The sequence below is a fragment of the Oncorhynchus kisutch genome, linkage group LG29 (assembly GCF_002021735.2).
Source record: "Oncorhynchus kisutch isolate 150728-3 linkage group LG29, Okis_V2, whole genome shotgun sequence".
In the NCBI taxonomy this organism is placed as follows: domain Eukaryota; kingdom Metazoa; phylum Chordata; class Actinopteri; order Salmoniformes; family Salmonidae; genus Oncorhynchus; species Oncorhynchus kisutch.
In genome coordinates, this window is record NC_034202.2 from 27637413 (window position 1) to 27660467 (window position 23055).

Here is a 23055-nt window from a genome sequence, read left to right on the forward strand (position 1 = left end):
ATGGAATACGGAGGAGAGGGAGAGAGAGATGGAATACGGAGGAGAGGGAGATAGAGATGGAATAAGGAGGAGAGAGCGATAGATGGAATAAGGAGGAGTGGGAGAGAGATGAAATAAGGAGGAGAGAGAGATAGTGATAGAATAAGGAGGAGTGGGCTAAAGAGATGGAATAAGGATTAGATGGAGATAGAGATGGAATAAGGAGGAGAGGGAGAGAGAGATGGAATACGGAGGAGAGGGAGATAGAGATGGAATAAGGAGGAGAGGGAGATAGAGATGGAATACGGAGGAGAGGGAGAGAGAGATGGAGCTAGAATAAGGAGGAGAGAGAGATGGAATAATTGAGGAGGGCGAGAGAGATGAAATAAGGTGGAGAGAGAAATAGAGATGGCATAAGGAGGAGAGAGAGATGGAATAAGGAGGAGAGGAAGATAGAGATGGAAAAATGAGGAGATGGAGAGAGAGATGGAATAAGGTGGAGAGGGAGATAGAAATGGAATAAGGATTAGAGGGAGATAGAGGTGGAATAAGGAGGAGAGGGAGATATTGATGGAATAAGGAGGAGAAGGTGATATTGATGGAATAAGGAGGAGAGGAAGAGAGGGAGATAGAGATGGAATAAGGAGGAGTGGGAGATAGAGATGGAATAAGGAGGAATGGGAGAGAGGTGGAATAAGGAGGAGTGGGAGAGAGGGAGATGGAAAGGGAATAAGGAGGAGAGGGTGATAGAGATGGAATATGGAGGAGATGAGAGAGATAGAGATGGAATAAGGAAGAGGGAGAGAGAGATAGAGATGGAATAAAGAGGAGAGTGAGAGAGATGGAATAAGGAGGAGATAGATAGAAATGTAATCAGGAGGAGAGGGTGATAGAAATGGAATAAGGATGAGATTGAGATAGAATAAGGAGGAGAGGAGAGAGATGGAGTAAAGATAGGAGGGAGAGGGAGAATAAGGAGGAGAGGGAAATGGAATAAGGATTAGAGGGAGATAGAGGTGGAATAAGGAGGAGAGGGAGATATTGATGGAATAAGGAGGAGAAGGTGATATTGATGGAATAAGGAGGAGAGGAAGAGAGGGAGATAGAGATGGAATAAGGAGGAGTGGGAGATAGAGATGCAATAAGGAGGAGAGAGATAGAGATGGAATGAGGAGGAGAGGGTGATAGAGATGGAATAAGAAGGAGAGGGAGATAGAGATGGAATAAGGAGGAGAGGGAGACAGAGATGGAATAAGGAGGAGAGGGAGAGAGAGATGGAATACGGAGGAGAGGGAGATAGAGATGGAATAAGGAGGAGAGAGCGATAGATGGAATAAGGAGGAGTGGGAGAGAGATATGAAATAAGGAGGAGAGAGAGATAGTGATAGAATAAGGAGGAGTGGGCTAAAGAGATGGAATAAGGATTAGATGGAGATAGAGATGGAATAAGGAGGAGAGGGAGAGAGAGATGGAATACGGAGGAGAGGGAGATAGAGATGGAATAAGGAGGAGAGGGAGATAGAGATGGAATAAGGAGGAGAGGGAGAGAGAGATGGAATACGGAGGAGACGGAGATAGAGATGGAATAAGGAGGAGAGGGAGATAGAGATGGAATAAGGAGGAGAGAGAGATAGATGGAATAAGGAGGAGAGGGAAAGAGGGATGGAATAAGGAGGAGAGAGAGAGAGATGGAATAAGGAGGAGAGGATTGATGGAATAAAGATAGTAGGGAGAGGGAGAATAAGGAGGAGAGGGAAATGGAATAAGAAGGAGAGAGATGCAATAAGGAGGAGAGAGACAGAGATAGAATGAGAAGGAGAAGGTGATAGAGATGGAATAAGAAGGAGAGGGAGATAGAGATGGAATAAGGAGGAGAGGGAGAGAGAGATGGAATAAGGAGGAGAGAGAGATAGTGATAGAATAAGGAGGAGTGGGCTAAAGAGATGGAATAAGGATTAGATGGAGATAGAGATGGAATAAGGAGGAGAGGGAGATAGAGATGGAATAAGGAGGAGAGGGAGATAGAGATGGAATAAGGAGGAGAGAGAGATAGATGGAATAAGGAGGAGAGGGAAAGAGGGATGGAATAAGGAGGAGAGAGAGAGGTGGAATAAGGAGGAGAGAGATAGATGGAATAAGGAGGAGAGGTCGATAGAGATTGAATAAGGAGGAAAGTGAGAGAGGGAGATAGAGATGGAATAAGGAGGAGAGGGAGAGAGAGATGGAATAAGGAGGAGAGGGAGAGAGGGATGAAATAAGTTGGAGAGGGAGAGGGAGATGGAGATGGAATAAGGAGGAGAGGGAGAGAGATGGAATAAGAAGGAGATAGAGGTGGTATAAGGAGGAGAGAGATGGAATAAGGAAGGGAGGGCAAAAAATATGGAATAAGGAGGAGAGTGAGAGAGAGATGGAGCTAGAATAAGGAGGAGAGAGAGATGGAATAATTGAGGAGGGCGAGAGAGATGAAATAAGGTGGAGAGAGAAATAGAGATGGCATAAGGAGGAGAGAGAGATGGAATAAGGAGGAGAGAGATTGAATAAGGAGGAGGGGGAGAGAGAGATGGAATAAGGAGGATATGGAGATAGAGATAGAATAAGGAGGAGAGGAAGATAGAGATGGAAAAAGGAGGAGATGGAGAGAGAGATGGAATAAGGTGGAGAGGGAGAGAGAAATGGAATAAGGATTAGAGGGAGATAGAGGTGGAATAAGGAGGAGAGGGAGATATTGATGGAATAAGGAGGAGAAGGTGATATTGTTGGAATAAGGAGGAGAGAGATGGAATAAGGAAGGGAGGGTGAAAAATATGGAATAAGGAGGAGAGTGAGAGAGAGATGGAGCTAGAATAAGGAGGAGAGAGATGGAATAATTGAGGAGGGCGAGAGAGATGAAATAAGGTGGAGAGAGAAATAGAGATGGCATAAGGAGGAGAGAGAGATGGAATAAGGAGGAGAGAGAGATGGAATAAGGAGGAGAGAGATTGAATAAGGAGGAGGGGGAGAGAGAGATGGAATAAGGAGGATAGGGAGATAGAGATGGAATAAGGAGGAGAGGAAGATAGAGATGGAAAAAGGAGGAGATGGAGAGAGAGATGGAATAAGGTGGAGAGGGAGATAGAAATGGAATAAGGATTAGAGGGAGATAGAGGTGGAATAAGGAGGAGCGGGAGATATTGATGGAATAACGAGGAGAAGGTGATATTTTTGGAATAAGGAGGAGAGGGAGAGAGGGAGGTAGAGATGGAATAAGGAGGAGAGGGTGTGTGATATGAACCTATTTAAAGCCTATTATTATATATTTATGTAGTTTAGCGTGAGTGTGTGAGTGTGTGAGTGAGTGAGTGTGTGTGAGTGTGTGTGTGTGAGTGTGTGTGGGGGGGTGCACAGACTAATGAGAACAGACTTTGGTGTAGCAGTAACTTTCTGATGGGAGCACGGTTGTCAACCTCGTTCTGTTTATTGTTCAATTGAACTAATGATAAAACAAAAAATATATTATTTGTCTTATTTTCTCAACCTTTTTTACACAGATGAGGGGACATCTCTCTATCTGGTTGACCTCAGACTGGGGGCCCCTAAGTTCAGAGGGACAATGTTGACAATTTGTGTCCCATCCACTCGCTAGGGTCACTTGATCCCCTCAGTTTAAAGTGTTGTGGTTAGAGCTGGCAGCTTAGAGTCCCACTCGTCTCTATTATCATCATCATCTTTCAGGATCCTGACTGTGTGTGTGGGAGCTTTTTGTCGCAGTTCAAACCCGAACCATAACCATCCACGGCAGGAACACAGATAAAACGTTGTCCCAAGCTGCCAGACATGTATGGCTCACATTTGGAAGGGCTGACACTGTCCTCGGCTCTCTGCCACATGTAGCCTGTCAAGGCTCACACTGAAAACAGGCACTTAAAGGCAGGCCACAGTTTATCAGGCTTTGGCTATTTATAAAGTAGCCACATTGTGCCATATCTCTGTCATGCTGTCTGCTCTGTTTAAAGCAGGCAGTCACAGGATAAACTCTGCTAATAGACTCACTAAGGAAGAGACAGGGAATGACAGAGAGGAGGAGAGAAGGAGAAGACGAGAAAGACACGTTAAAAGAGACGAAAAGAGGTGGATAGAGATGGAGAGGGAGAGAAGAGTGGAGGAGTGAAGGGAATCAGTGGAGGGGGGGAAGAGTTGGGGAGGGAAGGGTGGAGGAGGAAGGGAAGAGTGGAGGAGGGATGGAAGGGTGGAGGGAGGGAGGGAAGAGTGGAGGCGGGAGAGAGGAGTGGAGGAGGAAGGGAAGAGTGGAGGATGGAGGGGTGGAGGGAGGGGGGAAGGGAATGAGGGAGGGAGGGAAGAGTGGAGGAGGGAGGGAAGCGTGGAGGATGGAGGGAAGAGTGGAGGAGGGAGGGAAGAGTGGAGGAGGGAGGGAAGAGTGGAGGAGGAAGGGAGGGAGGGAAGAGTGGAGGAGGAAGGGAAGAGTGGAGGAGGGAGGGAAGGATGAAGGGAGGGAAGAGTGGAGGAGGAAGGGATGAGTGGAGGAGGAAGGGAAGAGTGGAGGAGGAAGGGAAGAGTGGAGGAGGGAGGGAAGGATGAAGGGTGGGAAGGGTGGAGGATGGAGGGAAGAGTGGAGGAGGAAGGGAAGAGTGGAAGATGGAGGAAAGGGTGGAGGATGGAGGGAAGAGTGGAGGAGGAAGGGAAGAGTGGAGGAGGGAGGGAAGAGTGGAGGAGGAAGGGAGGGAGGGAGGGAGGGAAGAGTGGAGGAGGAAGGGAAGAGTGGAGGAGGAAGGGAAGAGTGGAGGAGGAAGGGAAGAGTGGAGGAGAGAGGGAAGAGTGGAGGAGGAAGGGAAGAGTGGAGGAGGGAGGGAGGAAAGAGTGGAGGAGGAAGGGAAGAGTGGAGGAGAGAGGGAAGAGTGGAGGAGGGAGGGAAGAGTGGAGGAGGAAGGGAAGAGTGGAGGAGGGAGGGAAGAGTGGAGGAGGGAGGGAGGGAAGAGTGGAGGAGGAAGGGAAGAGTGGAGGATGGAGGATGAAAGTGGGATTTGAGCTGGGAAATAAGTGTTGAGGGAGGCTTTGAATATGAGATGAAAGTGTGTGCGACTGTATAGGACTGGGCTGAGGGTCAAGCACAGTTTAGGAGAGGAGGGAAGGTGGGCTGTTCCCCTGAGACGTGTCAGTGCCAATGGGTAAGGGGGATTTAAACCCTGCACTAACCCCTCTCTTGTTCTCTCTCTCTGAACACACACACACAAACGAACACACACACACAGACGTTTGTGTTGTTTTCACAGCCAGAGGTGTGTGTTGTTTTCACAGCCAGAGGTGTGTGTTGTTTTCACAGCCAGAGGTGTGTGTTGTTTTCACAGCCAGAGGTGTGTGTTGTTTTCAAAGCCAGAGGTGTGTGTTGTTTTCATAGCCAGAGGTGTGTGTTGTTTTCATAGCCAGAGGTGTGTGTTGTTTTCACAGCCAGAGGTGTGTGTTGTTTTCACAGCCAGAGGTGTGTGTTGTTTTCACAGCCAGACGTGTGTGTTGTTTTCACAGCCAAGAGGTGTGAAAGGGTCTGATGTGCAGTCACATCATGTATCTGTGACTGGCGTATCCGTCTTGATTGGTGAAGAAAGATAATTGGCCACAAACCAACTCAGTGGGAATTACACCTCCCCACCCTGAACCCAGGGACAGCAGGAGGGAAGACATTTTACACGTGTTCAATACCATCAGGAGTCCACAAGTGTCACTGCTGAGCCTCAGGAAAATGATGAGTGCTGGTTACTTAAGCTAAAAGCTGCATGGTGTCAGGAGGAGGGAGGCAGCACTTCGAGAAATCTGTGAGGATCCTCTTCAGCAGGTAGACTGCCCCTTCTTTCAGCTTCAGCCATGGATGCACTGTGTGTGCGTGTGTGTGTGCGTGTGTGTGTCTGTGTGTTCAGCTCCTGAACATAGTCTCATACTCCCTCACACCAGCCGTTTGAATAAAAACCAAGCAGGAATTCCCTCTGTTATAATAACAGAGAACTACATTTTTGTTGTAGCATGAGACGTATGGAGTTGGAACACAGATGAACCTGGAACTCCCAAAGTCTCTGTACCTGAACCCACATGTACAATACACGCCACCTATCACCCTTATACAATACCACCAGAGACAGGAAACCTGAACCCTAAACTCCCCATTCCCCTTAGTGGTCTGCTTAGTGGTCTGCTTAGTGGCCTGCTTAGTGGTCTGCTTAGTGGTCTGCTTAGTGACCTGCTTAGTGGTCTGCTTAGTGGCCAGCTTAGTGGTCTGCTTAGTGGCCTGCTTAGTGGTCTGCTTAGTGGCCAGCTTAGTGGTCTGCTTAGTGGCCTGCTTAGTGGTCTGCTTAGTGGTCTGCTTAGTGGTCTGCCTAGTGGTCTGCTTAGTGGTCTGCTTAGTGGCCTGCTTAGTGGTTTGCTTAGTGGTCTGCTTAGTGGTCTGTTAGTGGTCTGCCTAGTGGTCTGTTAGTGGTCTGCTTAGTGGTCTGCTTAGTGGTCTGCTTAGTGGCCTGCTTAGTGGTCTGCTTAGTGGTTTGCTTAGTGGTCTGCTTAGTGGCCTGCTTAGTGGTCTGCTTAGTGGCCTGCTTAGTGGTCTGCTTAGTGGTCTGCTTAGTGGTCTGCTTAGTGGCCTGCTTAGTGGTCTGCTTAGTGGTCTGCTTAGTGTTCTGCTTAGTGGTTTGCTTAGTGGTCTGCTTAGTGGTCTGCTTAGTGGTCTACTTAGTGGTCTGCTTAGTGGTCTGCTTAGTGGTCTGCTTAGTGGTCTGCTTAGTGGCTTTCTCAGTGGCCTGCTTAGTGGTCTGCTTAGTGGCCTGCTTAGTGGTCTGCTTAGGGGCCTGCATAGTGGCCTGCTTATTGGCCTGCTTAGTGGCCTGCTTTGTGGGGGACTTGTTCTTCGATGCACACCCAGTCAGCACCTTGGCTAATCAGCAGAACACCAGGAAGGGGTGGAGCTATCAATGAGGTAAAACCTGTCTCCCATGTCGCCTTTGACTGGATAAATAATCATCAAATATGCAGGCCTCATTAACTATTAACGAGGCCAATGTGAAGAGACGCTCCAATAGAGTAGAGGAATCCTCCCTGGGCTGCGACTTCTGCCTCGCCTCCCCGGGCTCTGTGTTTGTCTCTTTTTGTGTTTGTTTGGGAGCTCAGGTCCTGATCTCCTTCCACAGTGTGCATGTCAGACAACCACCAATCAGGATAATGGGACTAGGGCCTGAGTCTGAGGCTGGATTGGCTGTCAGAAGACCTGGTCACAGCCACAGCTCTCATTCTGCTGGGCCCTCTTCTTAATACGACACATGTACAATAGACTGCTCTAATCCCAGTGATATTGAATTGCTTCAGACTAGAGGTCGACTGATACCGATACCGATTATTGGAGGACCAAAAAAAGCCGAAACCGATTACTCGGCCAATTTTTTTAATGTATTTGTAATAATGACAATTACAATAATACTGAATGAACACTTATTTTAACTTAATATAATACATCAATAAAATCAATTTAGCCTCAAATAAATAATGAAACATGTTCAATTTGGTTTAAATAATGCAAAAACAAAGTGTTGGAGAAGAAAGCAAAAGTGCAATATGTGCCATGTAAGAAAGCTAACATTTAAGTTCCTTGCTCAGAACATGAGAACATATGAAAGCTGGACAGTCCATGGCTATCTAGAACTGTGTTGTTGACTGACACGTCTGCCTTGAGGCTGTATTCCAACAGACAGTTCATGTGAGCTGGTACAGCACGTAGATGGCCGTAGACTATCCCTCTAGTCAGGAGTCCTGGCTGACACACGAAATCTAATCACGTTAGTTTGTCACATGCGCCGAATATATTTACATCATTTAGCAGACGCTCTTATACAGACCAACTTACAGGAACAGGTAGGGTTGAGTGTCTTGGTCAACGGCACATTGACAGGTGACACATTGACACATTGACACCTAGTAGAGTTTATAAAGACCTGCTCTATATCGCTGCATGTTACTAGAGTTTATAAAGACCTGCTCTATATCACTGTATGTTACTAGAGTTTATAAAGACCTCCTCTGTATCGCTGCATGTTACGAGAGTTTATAAAGACCTGCTCTATATCGCTGCATTGTTACTAGAGTTTATAAAGACCTGCTCTGTATCGCTGCATGTTACTAGAGTTTATAAAGACCTGCTCTGTATCGCTGCATGTTACTAGAGTTTATAAAGACCTGCTCTGTATCGCTGCATGTTACTAGAGTTTATAAAGACCTGCTCTGTATTGCTGCATGTTACTAGAGTTTATAAAGACCTCCTCTGTATCGCTGCATGTTACTAGAGTTTATAAAGACCTGCTCTATATTGCTGCATGTTACTACAGTTTATAACGACCTTCTCCGTATTGCTGTATGTTACTAGAGTTTATAACGACCTCCTCCGTATTGCTGTATGTTACTAGAGTTTATAACGACCTCCTCCATATTGCTGTATGTTACTAGAGTTTATAACGACCTCCTCCGTATTGCTGTATGTTACTAGAGTTTATAACGACCTCCTCCGTACTGCTGTATGTTACTAGAGTTTATAACGACCTCCTCCGTATTGCTGTATGTTACTAGTGTTTATAACGACCTCCTCCGTATTGCTGTATGTTACTAGAGTTTATAACGACCTCCTCCGTATTGCTGTATGTTACTAGAGTTTATAACGACCTCCTCCGTATTGCTGTATGTTACTAGAGTTTATAACGACCTCCTCCTTATTGCTGTATGTTACTAGAGTTTATAACGACCTCCTCCGTATTGCTGTATGTTACTAGAGTTTATAACAACCTCCTCCATACTGCTGTATGTTACTAGAGTTTATAACGACCTCCTCCGTACTGCTGTATGTTACTAGAGTTTATAACGACCTCCTCCATATTGCTGTATGTTACTAGAGTTTATAACGACCTCCTCCGTACTGCTGTATGTTACTAGAGTTTATAACGACCTCCTCCATATTGCTGTATGTTACTAGAGTTTATAACGACCTCCTCCATATTGCTGCATGTTACTAGAGTTTATAACGACCTCCTCCGTATTGCTGTATGTTACTAGAGTTTATAACGACCTCCTCCATATTGCTGTATGTTACTAGAGTTTATAACAACCTCCTCCGTATTGCTGTATGTTACTAGAGTTTATAACGACCTCCTCCGTATTGCTGTATGTTACTAGAGTTTATAACGACCTCCTCCGTATTGCTGTATGTTACTAGAGTTTATAACGACCTCCTCCGTACTGCTGTATGTTACTAGAGTTTATAACGACCTCCTCCGTACTGCTGTATGTTACTAGAGTTTATAACGACCTCCTCCGTATTGCTGTATGTTACTAGAGTTTATAACGACCTCCTCCGTATTGCTGTATGTTACTAGAGTTTATAACGACCTCCTCCGTATTGCTGTATGTTACTAGAGTTTATAACGACCTCCTCCATATTGCTGCATGTTACTAGAGTTTATAACGACCTCCTCCGTATTGCTGTATGTTACTAGAGTTTATAACGACCTCCTCCATATTGCTGTATGTTACTAGAGTTTATAACGACCTCCTCCATATTGCTGCATGTTACTAGAGTTTATAACGACCTCCTCCGTATTGCTGTATGTTACTAGAGTTTATAACGACCTCTTCCATATTGCTGTATGTTACTAGAGTTTATAACGACCTCCTCCGTATTGCTGTATGTTACTAGAGTTTATAACGACCTCCTCCGTATGTTATTCTGTTTGCATTGTGTTTGTTCTCTACACAGTATTCATAAATGTATACATTTTTTGGTTTGAGCAGTAAGCCTATCTTATTTTTCTTCTCATTTGTATTTTACTGTCCAGACAAAGGTCTTGTTTATGGTAAAGTCCTAGAGATGATTTGAAGAAGTTATAGTTATAAATGATCATTCCTATGCGGAATCAAACTAAAGCGCAATGCTCAAGAATTTGTGTGCCAACGCTCTCTTAACATTCTTCCTTCCTATACCTTTGGAGCAAGGGTAGGAGTTAACGGGGGTCATTGATCAATAATAATCCAATACTTGATACAGTATAAACATTACGTCACACATTGCTTTCTCGGGTTACATGCATTGCCCAGCTAGTAGTTTTTCATATGTGGGATGGGCATAGGGAGGTTTTATATATGTGGGATGGGCATAGGGAGGTTTTATATATGTGGGATGGGCATAGGGAGGTTTTATATATGTGGGATGGGCATAGGGAGGTTTTATATATGTGGGATGGGCATAGGGAGGTTTTATATATGTGGGATGGGCATAGGGAGGTTTTATATATGTGGGATGGGCATAGGGAGGTTTTATATCTGAGGGATGGGCATAGGGAGGTTTTATATATGTGGGATGGGCATAGGGAGGTTTTATATCTGTGGGATGGGCATAGGGAGGTTTTATATATGTGGGATGGGCATAGGGAGGTTTTATATATGTGGGATGGGCATAGGGAGGTTTTATATCTGTGTGATGGGCATAGGGAGGTTTTATATATGTGGGATGGGCATAGGGAGGTTTTATATATGTGGGATGGGCATAGGGAGGTTTTATATCTGTGGGATGGGCATAGGGAGGTTTTATATATGTGGGATGGGCATAGGGAGGTTTTATATCTGTGGGATGGGCATAGGGAGGTTTTATATCTGTGGGATGGGCATAGGGAGGTTTTATATCTGTGGGATGGGCATAGGGAGATTTTATATATGTGGGATGGGCATAGGGAGGTTTTATATCTGTGGGATGGGCATAGGGAGGTTTTATATCTGTGGGATGGGCATAGGGAGGTTTTATATCTGTGGGATGGGCATAGGGAGGTTATATATCTGTGGGATGGGCATAGGGAGGTTTTATATCTGTGGGATGGGCATAGGGAGGTTTTATATCTGTGTGATGGGCATAGGGAGGTTATATATCTGTGGGATGGGCATAGGGAGGTTTTATATCTGTGGGATGGGCATAGGGAGGTTTTATATATGTGGGATGGGCATAGGGAGGTTTTATATATGTGGGATGGGCATAGGGAGGTTTTATATCTGTGGGATGGGCATAGGGAGGTTTTATATCTGTGTGATGGGCATAGGGAGGTTATATATCTGTGGGATGGGCATAGGGAGGTTTTATATCTGTGGGATGGGCATAGGGAGGTTTTATATATGTGGGATGGGCATAGGGAGGTTTTATATATGTGGGATGGGCATAGGGAGGTTTTATATATGTGGGATGGGCATAGGGAGGTTTTATATCTGTGGGATGGGCATAGGGAGGTTTTATATATGTGGGATGGGCATAGGGAGGTTTTATATCTGTGGGATGGGCATAGGGAGGTTTTATATATGTGGGATGGGCATAGGGAGGTTTTATATATGTGGGATGGGCATAGGTTTCAGCAGTTTGAGTTGAGTGTGTGGCCATATGGAGACGGACTTCTTCTGGGCATCAATGGGTCGGCCCCACCTCTCCCTCTCTCCGTCTCTCTCACTGTCTTTCCCTCGTTCTCACTGTGCTGGCACACTGGCAGCCTCTCTCTCCCTGGGATATGCAGGCCTCTCAAACATGAGTAATTGATGAATTGTATGCAATATGCAAATGTGAATGCATAAATCTCCTGACTGACAGCTTAATTTATGTGAGCCTTTAAGAATGCAGGATTAGATTTTAATTAAATATCTTCAAAGGCACCCTGACTTGTACATCTTTTTTTTTTGCAGTCTGCCATCTTTGTTGCTGTTAAAACAATTTCCCATTTAACATTTTAGAAATCAGATTTTTGTTAGGCCCGTTCTCCAACCACACTGTCCCCACCACCACCAGCCTCCACAAGTTTGTGTCAGACAAATGTCTTTGTTTGAAGTTAACATAAGTGGTTAGTGCAGCATGTTGCCATCCACTCACAACAAAGCTCTCCACAGATATTGGCCAACACTCTCTGTCTTTTGTCATTGAGAAGAGTGGGTGGAGTCATCAGTCATAATGAGAGGATGTTCTTCCTGGAGTAGAAGGTTAACCCAGGCTCTGGCTCAGGCCCCAACCTGTATTGTCGCTGCAAGACGAGCAGGTATCTGATTACTTTGAATATTTAATTAACCGGTTTGAAAAATGTCAAGGGCACGTTTGCGACATTTTCGTTTGGACTAGAAATTGCTTAGTAACCCACTTTAAGTCGTCTCCAGGAGAGGCAGTGATGCCGCCTGAGAGTTGAGGGTAATGATTGGACGAGAGCATTGCCAGGGTTTTTCTTTTCTGGTGAGTGAAACGTGCGGGAACGTGTGAATGACTTTTCACAGCCATCTGTTCCTTCTGCCCCGTGGAATCCTCTAAGGGCGTGTGTGTGTTTGTGTGTGTGTGTGTGTTTGTGTGTGTGTGTGTGTTTGTGTGTGTGTGTGTGTGTTTGTGTGTGTGTTTGTTTGTGTGTGTGTGTGTGTGTGTGTGTGTGTGTGTGTGTGTGTGTGTGTGTGTGTGTGCGTGTGTGTGTGTGTGTGTGTGTATGTGTGTGTGTGTGTGTGTGTGTGTGTGTGTGTGTGTGCCTTTGCTTCAGAGAGGGCAAACATGGAGGTGCATAGCAGCTGGAATGGGTATTATGCCCACCAATGAGGCTGTTTGTGGTTCAGTATTCCCGGTCGGAGTGAGTGCATCTGGATGTGAGGGGAGATGCTCTGCAGTACCACCTAGCTGACTCCTAGTGCATGGTGGACAGGGGGAACATGTGGGCTTGAAAATCATATTCAGCATTTCTACATTCTTTTTTTGTAAATATGGAATAGTAAACACTGTTAGGAAATGTAACACTTTCACTACTGCAAAAATATGGAAGTCAAGTATTTAACCCCAAAACATTGTCTCTGTAATTACATAAATCATTTGGAGCAATATAAAATCAATCCACAGTTTGATTGAATACCAGCACCAGTTTCTACCTCCATGGCTGAATCAGAGCATAAAGGTTCACACAGGACATGGAGGGACCGGGCTCTGCAGAACTCTATTGATCTACAGTGTATCTCATTTAGGCCCTTTGTTGCATTGGGACATTTGATGCAGATTCTGCTCTTGGAGTCAGAGTAAAGATAGTCAGCAGGACCAGCTTATACAAGGAAGCCCCTGCTGCCAGCTTGGAAAGAGTGTCAGGAACACACTGCTCAGTTAAAGTGGGGCCAAATAAGAAAATAGTTCCAGTCTCCTGAGGGAAAAGGCCAAGTTGGCACACAATCGCCCCGCAAAAAAAATGACACGGGTGAGCGAGTGGGGAATAAGTCGGCCACTCCAGACAACAACAAAATAGGACCATTTCTTTACTTCCATTCCTTTATTCAACAATCAGCTATGTGTATGGAAAACAACCCACCCTCCAAAGGAAGCCCTCTTCTCATTTAAGACGTTGAAGGAAACGTCTGGTTAATCTGCTCAAAAGGTTTCAACAGTGTTTTATAAATCCCCTTCCTCTCCGGAAGTTTCCACACGTTATCGGAACGTTCTGGTTATTAATGGGTTCTCGAGAGACTCTCTTTTTGAGGGACACAAACCAAACATAACATTCTCATAATTTGGTTTATGCATTATTAGGCCCCTAAGAAAGTAGGAGTAGTCTGCAAATTATAGTGTAGTTTGTTTTAAACAAATATAAACTTCCCTGTAATGTTATGGCAAAATGGTGGCCAATTTGATTAAAAGGTAATTTATTTAACTATGACATTAATTGCACTGAGCACATCAGAAACATTTAATTGTCATTTTAGCTAATTATCTTCTCTCCAGTGAATTAGTCTCATCTCCAGTATCAGGTGTTCCGCTTATGTCATCATCATTTACCAGTGTGATGGAAGACACAGGTGGAAGGGACCTCCGTTTTCCTATAAGCCATAAATTACAAGACAGAATATATGAATAACGTATCTGAAGTAGTTCTTTCTGTGTCATATACAGTAGGCCTGCACTGTATTACAACACCCTTGTCTGTGAATTTACTGTAGAGGTGGTTGTTCCTGCACTTCTGGGCAGTTAGACAAATTACTACCCCATAATATTGTCTCCATGGCAACAGTAACTGATGACCTAATAAATACCTTTATCGTATTTTGAAGTTAATTACGACACTTGGACATGTAAGGCCGGCTTATGTAGTCACATCTATTCATTCTCTATTATTGTAAAGTCTATGCATTCTCCTAGAAAATGTTAAGGGCCAAGGTAACTCAAGGACGAAAATAAACAATCCCCCAACAAAAAAAGATTGTATGTGAGTATGTACAGGATATCTGAATATGAATGTACTCAGTACTCAGCAAACCCAATAATCTTTAATGTATGAAAATGAAATAAGCAAAGACTGAAAACCCGGAACCTTCATAGTGGCTTAATTACACCGTTTAAAAACTGTGGGCCCTGCTCTATGGTGAGCTGACAGGACCCTGCTCTATGGTGAGCTGACAGGACCCTGCTCTATGGTGAGCTGACAGGACCCTGCTCTATGGTGAGCTGACAGGACCCTGCTCTATGGTGAGCTGACAGGACCCTGCTCTATGGTAAGCTGACAGGACCCTGCTCTATGGTGAGCTGACAGGACCCTGCTCTATGGTGAGCTGACAGGACCATGCTCTATGGTGAGCTGACAGGACCCTGCTCTATGGTGAGCTGACAGGACCCTGCTCTATGGTGAGCTGACAGGACCCTGCTCTATGGTGAGCTGACAGGACCCTGCTCTATGGTGAGCTGACAGGACCCTGCTCTATGGTGAGCTGACAGGACCCTGCTCTATGGTGGCATGACAGGACCCTGCTCTATGGTGAGCTGACAGGACCCTGCTCTATGGTGAGCTGACAGGACCCTGCTCTATGGTGGCCTGACAGGACCCTGCTCTATGGTGGCATGACAGGACCCTGCTCTATGGTGAGCTGACAGGACCCTGCTCTATGGTGAGCTGACAGGACCCTGCTCTATGGTGGCCTGACAGGACCCTGCTCTATGGTGGCCTGACAGGACCCTGCTCTATGGTGGCCTGACAGGACCCTGCTCTATGGTGGCCTGACAGGACCCTGCTCTATGGTGGCCTGACAGGACCCTGCTCTATGGTGAGCTGACAGGATCCTGTGATTCGTTTGAGTTCTCTTTTTGCTTTCTTCTTTTTACACGCTTGGCTGTTCATAGTTTTTAATTAGATTAGTAAAGTGACAATTGTGAGTGCTGTGCAATTTCTAAACGTAGCTCACACAGACATCCAACAAGTCATGAGGAGTATGACTGTGGGAGGGGGGGGGGATGAGGGAAGGAGGATGGAACGGGTGAAGGGGGTTGAGGGTGAGTGCAGAAGCGGGTGTGATCATTGCTGCCACCTCCCTGGTGTAACAGATTGAGGGTCACATGAAGTTTATCATCGATTGGAATTGCAGGCCAGTCAATAGAGAATATTGCACACAGTGGAGTACTGTAGCAGAGCTCCTAGTTCTGCCGTACTGTAGCAGAGCTCCTAGGTCTGCCGTACTGTAGCAGAGCTCACTAGTTCTGCCGTACTGTAGCAGAGCTCCTAGTTCTGCCGTACTGTAGCAGAGCTCCTAGTTCTGCCGTACTGTAGCAGAGCTCCTAGTTCTGCCGTACTGTAGCAGAGCTCCTAGGTCTGCCGTACTGTAGCAGAGCTCACTAGTTCTGCCGTACTGTAGCAGAGCTCCTAGTTCTGCCGTACTGTAGCAGAGCTCCTAGTTCTGCCTTACTGTAGCAGAGCTCACTAGTTCTGCCGTACTGTAGCAGAGCTCCTAGTTCTGCCGTACTGTTCAGAGCTCCTAGGTCTGCCGTACTGTAGCAGAGCTCACTAGTTCTGCCGTACTGTAGCATAGCTCCTAGTTCTGCCATACTGTAGCAGAGCTCCTAGTTCTGCCGTACTGTAGCAGAGCTCCTAGTTCTGCCGTACTGTAGCAGAGCTCACTAGTTCTGCCGTACTGTAGCAGAGCTCCTAGGTCTGCCGTACTGTAGCAGAGCTCACTAGTTCTGCCGTACTGTAGCAGAGCTCCTAGTTCTGCCGTACTGTAGCAGAGCTCCTAGTTCTGCCGTACTGTAGCAGAGCTCCTAGTTCTGCCGTACTGTAGCAGAGCTCCTAGTTCTGCCGTACTGTAGCAGAGCTCACTAGTTCTGCCGTACTGTAGCAGAGCTCCTAGTTCTGCCGTACTGTAGCAGAGCTCCTAGTTCTGCCGTACTGTAGCAGAGCTCCTAGTTCTGCCGTACTGTAGCAGAGCTCCTAGTTCTGCCGTACTGTAGCAGAGCTCACTAGTTCTGCCGTACTGTAGCAGAGCTCCTAGTTCTGCCGTACTGTAGCAGAGCTCCTAGTTCTGCCGTACTGTAGCAGAGCTCACTAGTTCTGCCGTACTGTAGCAGAGCTCCTAGTTCTGCCGTACTGTAGCAGAGCTCACTAGTTCTGCCGTACTGTAGCAGAGCTCACTAGTTCTGCCGTACTGTAGCAGAGCTCACTAGTTCTGCCGTACTGTAGCAGAGCTCACTAGTTCTGCCGTACTGTAGCAGAGCTCACTAGTTCTGCCGTACTGTAGCAGAGCTCACTAGTTCTGCCGTACTGTAGCAGAGCTCACTAGTTCTGCCGTACTGTAGCAGAGCTCACTAGTTCTGCCGTACTGTAGCAGAGCTCACTAGTTCTGCCGTACTGTAGCAGAGCTCACTAGTTCTGCTGTACTGTAGCAGTTCAGTCACTTTTGGTAATCTGGGTCATTTTCTGTGGAAGACCAATAAACTGTTCTTTGACAAACACCTCATGTTCAGGGCTGTGTAACTGACCCATGTCAATAAGTTACTATTTAATAAAAAATAAAAAAGTTTTTAAGTTACTTTATTTTCTATTGAGGTGAGTGACTCCTCCAACTCTAGAGTCCTTGGCTCCTCTGACTGTGAATGTTCAGGTGAATCATACTTAAAAAAAAATTAACTGGCCAGAGAAAAGAGAAGAACAAGACATTAAAGGGGAATGAACAAACAGCTGAATCGAAATGGACTGTTGTGGCAGCTTGTAAGTGAATGCCTTTGTGTTGAACAGAGAGAGTGGGGCACGGCGAACGAGAGAGAGAGAGACGGACGCTTCACAGCGAATGGGCTTTGTTCTAATGGCAACACTCTGTTTGGAACACTGATAAGAGCCTTCCATTTGTCTCTCCAAGGTTTTTTTCTCTCTGTCCTCTGTTCTCCGTTCAAGTCTTCTCTGCGTCTTTTGTACTTTAAAGCGGCTCCCAGGCCAGCCAAGTGTAGTGGCATCTGGAGCATCTAGTGCAGCTTTTTCAACCACGTCTCTGAAGACTACTCTGATTTGTTCCCATATTGAACACCCCCCTCCTTTTACTTGTATGCTGATTGCTCTGTGGTCTTGTTTGTGTTTGTAGCCATTGCAATATTAATGAAATACAGAATGAGGCAACAACACAGCGTTTTTGTTGTTGTCATTGTTCCTGGACGCTGGCCAATGGTATACAGCGCTGGAATTAGCATTTTTCTTTTCAAGCCCCCCCCCCCATAGCCTACTTCATTCAGCCTGTCACATACATGTCTGTCTCTGCGACAGAAACACCCTATCAGTCCAGTACACTCTTTAAGAGTCTACTGTTAGGAAGTGAGGAAGGGCGTGTGTGTGTGAGGGGTTGTGTAACGTAAGGAACGGTTTGACTAGCTTCTCACTTCCTGACCCCAGAGGGAAGGAATATCAGTCTGATGTTACAGCGTCAGACACCAAACCCTGAAACAATGTGTCTGAATGCTGGCGACCCCTTATCAGATATGGCCTTGCTGGAATATGCTATGTCCCCTCTGCACTTCAAGGCGTATGTGTTTGAGGTGATTATTATCAAGCTTTTGTGTGTCCTGTGTTATCAGTGGAGAGGATCTCTGTCTACCTGCTGTCTCTGTCTAATCCCCCCAGAGTGGGACAGGGACGGGGGGGATGGGAGGATGAGGGGACGGGAGGATGAGGGGATGGGAGGATGGGGGGACAGGAGGACGAGGGGACGGGAGGATGGGGGGACAGGAGGATGGGGGACAGGAGGACGAGGGGATGGGAGGATGGGGGGATGGGAGGACGAGGGGATGGGGTGATGGGATGATGGGAGGACGAGGGGATGGGGTGATGGGAGGAAGAGGGGACGGGAGGATGGGGGGACAGGAGGACGAGGGGACGGGAGGCTGGGGGGACAGGAGGATGGGGGGACGGGAGGATGGGGGGACGGGAGGATGGGGGGACAGGAGGACGAGGGGATGGGAGGATGGGGGATGGGAGGACGAGGGGATGGGGTGATGGGAGGACAAGGGGACGGGAGGATGGGGGGACAGGAGGACGAGGGGACGGGAGGATGGGGGGACAGGATGACGAGGGGACGGGAGGATGGGGGATGAGAGGACGAGGGGATGGGGTGATGGGAGGACGAGGGGACGGGAGGATGGGATGATGGGAGGACGAGGGGATGGGGTGATGGGAGGAAGAGGGTACGGGAGGATGTGATGATGGGAGGACGAGGGGACGGGAGGATGGGGGGACAGGAGGACAAGGGGATGGGAGGATGGGGGATGGGAGGACGAGGGGATGGGGTGATGGGAGGACAAGGGGACGGGAGGATGGGATGATGGGAGGAAGAGGGGACGGGAGGATGGGATGATGGGAGGACGAAGGGACGGGAGGATGGGGGACAGGAGGATGAGGGGATGGGAGGATGGGGGGACGGGAGGATGGGGGGACAGGAGGACGAGGGGACGGGAGGATGGGGGGACAGGATGACGAGGGGACGGGAGGATGGGGGATGAGAGGACGAGGGGATGGGGTGATGGGAGGACGAGGTGATGGGAGGAAGAGGGTACGGGAGGATGTGATGATGGGAGGACGAGGGGACGGGAGGATGGGGGACAGGAGGACGAGGGGATGGGAGGATGGGGTGATGGGAGGACGAGGGGATGGGGTGATGGGAGGACGAGGGGATGGGAGGATGGGATGATGGGTGGACGAGGGGATGGGGTGATGGGAGGAAGAGGGGACGGGAGGATGGGATGATGGGAGGACGAGGGGACGGGAGGATGGGGTGATGGGAGGACGAGGGGACGGGAGGATGAGGGGACAGGAGGAAGAGGGGACGGGAGGAAGGGGGGGCGGGGGACAGGAGGACGAGGGGACAGGAGTAAGAGGGGACGGGAGTAAGAGGGAATGGGGGATGGGGGGAAGAGGGGACGGGGGACAGGAGGACGAGGGGACGGGGGACAGGAGGACGAGGGGACGGGGGGAAGAGGGGACGGGGGGACAGGAGGACGAGGGGACGGGGGGAAGAGGGGACGGGGGGACAGGAGGACAGGTGGGTGACAAACATATGTTGGTGTGAGTGACGAGAGGAGGTGACTAATATTGTTAAGGTCTTATGAGGCTTCAAATATCTGAAAAAGATTGAATAACATTGTGGGGTTTTATAGGCTTGTCGAGTGTGTTTCACATAAGTATGAAATATGACCAGCGTAACAATATTTAATAGAAATTAGACTAGCAATTATCCTGGAAATATCTGCATTTCTTTCGTTTTTTTAGATGTGTCTTTTTAAATGTATTTTTATTTCACCTTTATTTAACCAGGTAGGCCAGTTGAGAACACCTTTATTTAACCAGGTAGGCCAGTTGAGAACACCTTTATTTAACCAGGTAGGCCAGTTGAGAACACCTTTATTTAACCAGGTAGGCCAGTTGAGAACACCTTTATTTAACCAGGTAGGCCAGTTGAGAACACCTTTATTTAACCAGGTAGGCCAGTTGAGAACACCTTTATTTAACCAGGTAGGCCAGTTGAGAACACCTTTATTTAACCAGGTAGGCCAGTTGAGAACACCTTTATTTAACCAGGTAGGCCAGTTGAGAACACCTTTATTTAACCAGGTAGGCCAGTTGAGAACACCTTTATTTAACCAGGTAGGCTAGTTGAGAACACCTTTATTTAACCAGGTAGGCCAGTTGAGAACACCTTTATTTAACCAGGTAGGCCAGTTGAGAACACCTTTATTTAACCAGGTAGGCCAGTTGAGAACACCTTTATTTAACCAGGTAGGCCAGTTGAGAACACCTTTATTTAACCAGGTAGGCCAGTTGAGAACACCTTTATTTAACCAGGTAGGCCAGTTGAGAACACCTTTATTTAACCAGGTAGGCCAGTTGAGAACACCTTTATTTAACCAGGTAGGCCAGTTGAGAACACCTTTATTTAACCAGGTAGGCCAGTTGAGAACACCTTTATTTAACCAGGTAGGCCAGTTGAGAACACCTTTATTTAACCAGGTAGGCCAGTTGAGAACACCTTTACTTAACCAGGTAGGCCAGTTGAGAACACCTTTATTTAACCAGGTAGGCCAGTTGAGAACACCTTTATTTAACCAGGTAGGCCAGTTGAGAACACCTTTACTTAACCAGGTAGGCCAGTTGAGAACACCTTTATTTAACCAGGTAGGCCAGTTGAGAACACCTTTACTTAACCAGGTAGGCCAGTTGAGAACACCTTTACTTAACCAGGTAGGCCAGTTGAGAACACCTTTATTTAACCAGGTAGGCCAGTTGAGAACACCTTTACTTAACCAGGTAGGCTAGTTGAGAACACCTTTATTTAACCAGGTAGGCCAGTTGAGAACACCTTTATTTAACCAGGTAGGCCAGTTGAGAACACCTTTATTTAACCAGGTAGGCCAGTTGAGAACACCTTTATTTAACCAGGTAGGCCAGTTGAGAACACCTTTATTTAACCAGGTAGGCCAGTTGAGAACACCTTTATTTAACCAGGTAGGCCAGTTGAGAACACCTTTATTTAACCAGGTAGGCCAGTTGAGAACACCTTTATTTAACCAGGTAGGCCAGTTGAGAACACCTTTACTTAACCAGGTAGGCCAGTTGAGAACACCTTTATTTAACCAGGTAGGCCAGTTGAGAACACCTTTCCCTAACCAGGTAGGCCAGTTGAGAACACCTTTATTTAACCAGGTAGGCCAGTTGAGAACACCTTTACTTAACCAGGTAGGCCAGTTGAGAACACCTTTACTTAACCAGGTAGGCCAGTTGAGAACACCTTTACTTAACCAGGTAGGCCAGTTGAGAACACCTTTACTTAACCAGGTAGGCCAGTTGAGAACACCTTTATTTAACCAGGTAGGCCAGTTGAGAACACCTTTACTTAACCAGGTAGGCCAGTTGAGAACACCTTTACTTAACCAGGTAGGCCAGTTGAGAACACCTTTATTTAACCAGGTAGGCCAGTTGAGAACAAGTTCTCATTTACAACTGTGACCTGGCCAAGATAAAGCAAAGCAGTGTGACAGACAACAACACAGAGTTACACATGGAATAAACAAACGTTCAGTCAATAATACAATAGAAAAAAAAGAAAGTCTATATACAGTGTGTGCAAATGGCGTGAGGAGGTAAGGCAATAAATAGGCCATAGTAGCGAAGTAATTACAGTTTAGCAAATGAACCCTGGAGTGATAGATGAGCAGATGATGATGTGCAAGTAGAAATACTTGTGTGCAAAAGAGCAGAAAAGTACACAAAAACAATATAGGGATGGAATGAGGCGGGAGGTAGAGTGGGTGGGTTATTTACAGATGGACTATGTACAGCTGCAGCGATCGGTTAGCTGTTTAACGTTAGTGAGGGAAATATAAGTCTCCAGCTTCAGCGATTTTTGCAATTCGTTCCAGTCATTGGCAGCAGAGAACTGGAAGGAAAGGCAGCCAAATTAGGTGTTGGCTTTGCGGATGACTAGTGAGATATACCTACTGGAGCTCGTGCTATGGGTGGGTGTTGTTATCGTGACCGGAGATAAGGCGGAGCTTTACCTAGCAAAGACTTATAGATGACCTGGAGCCTGTGGGTCTGGCGACGAATATGTAGCGAGGGCCAGCCGACTAGAGCATACAGGTTGCAGTGGTGGGTGGTTTAAGGGGCTTTGGTGACAAAACAGATGGCACTGTGATAGACTGCATCCAGTTTGCTCATAGAGTATTGGAAGCTATTTTGTAAATGACATCGCTGAAGTTGAGGATTGGTAGGATCAGTTTTACGAGGATATGTTTGGCGGCGTGAGTGAAGGAGGCTTTGTTGCGAAATAGGAAGTTGATTCTAGATTTGATTTTGGATTGGAGATGTTTAATATGAGTTTGGAAGGAGAGTTTACAGTCTAGCGAGACACCTAGGTATTTGTAGTTGTCCACGTATTCTAAGTCAGAACCGTCCAGAGTAGTGATGCTAGTCGGGTGTGTAGGTGCGGGCAGCGAACGGTTGAAAAGCATGCATTTGGTTTTACTAGCATTTAAGAGCAGTTGAAGGCCACGGAAGGAGTGTTGTATAGCATTGAAGCTCGTTTGGAGGTTAGTTAACACAGTGTCCAAAGAAGGGCCAGATGTTTACAGAATGGTGTCGTCTGCGTAGAGGTGGATCAGGGAATCACCCGCAGCAAGAGCGACATTGTTGATATATACAGAGAAAATAGTCAGCCCGAGAATTGAACCCTCTGGTACCCCCATAGAGACTGCCAGAGGTCCGGACAACAGGCCCTCCGATTTGACACACTGAACTCTGTCTGAGAAGTAGTTAGTGAACCAGGCGAGGCAATCATTTGAGAAACCAATGCTTTTGAGTCTGCTGATAAGGATACAGTGATTGACAGAGTCGAAAGCCTTGGCCAGGTCGATGAACACGGCGGCACAGTATTGTATTTTATCGATGCGGTTATGATATCGTTTAGTACCTTGATCATGGCTGAGGTGCACCTGTGACCAGCTCGGAAACCGGATTGCACAGCGGAGAAGGTACGGTGGAATTCGAAATGGTCGGTGATCTGTTTATTAACTTGACTTTCGAAAGGCAGGGCAGGAATGATATAGGTCTGTAACAGTTTGGGTCTAGAGTGTCACCCCCTTTGAAGAGGGGGATGACCGCGGCAGCTTTACAATCTTTAGGGGTCTCGAACGATCTGAAAGAGAGGTTGAACAGACTGGTAATAGGGGTTGCAATAATGGCGGTGGATAATTTTAAAAAGTTAGAGTCCAGATTGTCTATCCCAGCTGATTTT

The 23055-nt window shown here is 46.8% G+C and overlaps 1 protein-coding gene across 8 annotated transcripts in view; it reads left to right on the forward strand.

The window, feature by feature from the left end:
* Positions 1 to 23055, forward strand: part of LOC109873640 (dachshund homolog 2) — a 240875-nt gene that overhangs the window by 106082 nt on the left and 111738 nt on the right. The gene's annotated exons all lie outside the window — the stretch shown is intronic.